At 39.0% G+C, this 1,835-nt stretch overlaps 1 non-coding gene across 1 annotated transcript; it reads right to left on the bottom strand.

Annotated features, from left to right (window-relative positions):
* Nucleotides 1-820: 820 nt before the first annotated feature.
* On the bottom strand, nt 821-926 carry LOC124897354. The gene has a single exon (XR_007054076.1). It is a non-coding gene; the product is annotated as a small nucleolar RNA R71 (small nucleolar RNA).
* Between the last annotated feature and the right edge of the window lie 909 nt (nt 927-1,835).

Genomic DNA, 1,835 nt, shown 5'->3' on the forward strand with positions numbered 1-1,835 from the left:
CAATGCACTCCTTACCTTTAGTTAGACATAATCCCAAGATCTTCTCAAATATTGATTCTAAATTAGTTTGTTGTTAACCAAAGATTGTCGCAAACAAAGTTCAAACCATTTCCCCCACTTTATTATACATGTTATGTTTGTTAGCATTCCGGGTAACCTTTTACTTAGTAGAACACCCATAGTATTTGAAATTTATAGTTCGCTCCTTGTGTATTCGATCCCAATGTGAGTTGGGTTATTGACAATGACCGCCTCACCCTCAAACATGGGAGAGAGTTGAGCATTATCAAAATGGCACCGTTGCTACGGAGTAGAATATTGATTTAACTTATGCAGTGTATTTCTTACTTGGGTGTACCTGGGGTGGTGTGATTTACTTTATTTATTGTTTTTGAATTTTTCATAGGTGATCGAAGTGTTAACAGAACGATGAGTGATAACATGAGAAATGTGGGCCCCTTTGATGGTCCCTTAGATAATGACGGCCAACTAAATAAAGTGGGACAAACATGTACCAAATAATGGAAATAGTCTTATATGTGATTAGCGTCATGCTTCACATGTTGAAAATGAAAGGGTTGTACGGGGGTCAAGCTTTTGAGGATTCGAATATCCATTTAAAGAATTTCGTTGAAGTGTGTACACTTTTCAAAATAGCACACATTACTCAGGAGTCCATCTGGCTTTGCCTTTTCCCATTCTCACTAATAGGTGAGGAGGTTTTATGGCTCCGCTCACTCCCACCCAGCTTAATTACATCTTGGAAAGAGCTTACCACATTGTTTTTTGATAGATACTTCCCACCATCTAAAATGCTTCAAAAAACGAGATGAGATTGTGAATTTTTGGCAAATGAATAGAGAGCCATTATTTGAAGCTTGGGAACGGTTTAATGGAAAATTATCCCAATGCCCAAATCATGAAGTCCTGGAGAAGATGCTTCTTGAGATCTTCTATCAGGCCCTTGATCCATTAAACAAAATGGTGGTAGAGAATGCAGCGGGTGGTTACATAGTGAAGATGCGCTGTAATGCAGCCTTTCTATTGATAGAAGAAGTGTCAAAGTAAAATTGGGGTTGGTATACTGGGATTCCAAAGACCCCAAGATCCCTTCCACTATTTCCATGGTTGATAGGTGAACAAAGAAAGCGGAATAAAGAAAAGGAGGAGACCATGGTGAAAATGATGACCCAATTTGAACTCTTGAAAAAATATGTTATGGGTACACCCGTAAAAGCGATAAATTCCTTAGCATTAAAATCTTATGAAGATGATGAAGAAGCAAAGAAGTTGGCTGAGGAAATTCGATATTTGGCTAACTACTCGAGAGGTTCCCGCCCCGCCTATCAAAGGCAAGGTGGGAATAAAGGTTGGATGGACCGCGAGCGGGATAGATATTATAGATATAGGGAGCGTGATTATGACCATTATGTTCCCCTTCTTGATCGAGCTAAGACCAAGGAGTCAAGTTCTATCGAACCCAAAAAATTCAAGATCGAGGATGTGTTAGCAAAAATATTGAATAGAGTAGAAGACACTAACAAATTGATCCGTGAATTGAAAGGTGACTTCTATCAACTCTGTCAAACTATGGTGTCTCACTCAGCCTCTATAAAGTAATTGGAGACCCAAATTGGGAAAATCTCCACGCAACTAAATGCTAGGCCTAGAGGTGGACTCCCTAGTGACACGATTGATAATCCAAAGAATGATGCTCAAGTTCTATAAATTGTCACAAGGAGTGGAAAGACACTTGTTAAGCCCTCTAAAAGAGACTTGAGTGTGAAAATTCCAAAATCTAAAGAAAAAGAGGTGTTACCTCAAAGTCCAGAAGA

Source organism: Capsicum annuum, chromosome 3 (assembly GCF_002878395.1).
Source record: "Capsicum annuum cultivar UCD-10X-F1 chromosome 3, UCD10Xv1.1, whole genome shotgun sequence".
NCBI classification, from domain to species: Eukaryota; Viridiplantae; Streptophyta; class Magnoliopsida; order Solanales; family Solanaceae; genus Capsicum; species Capsicum annuum.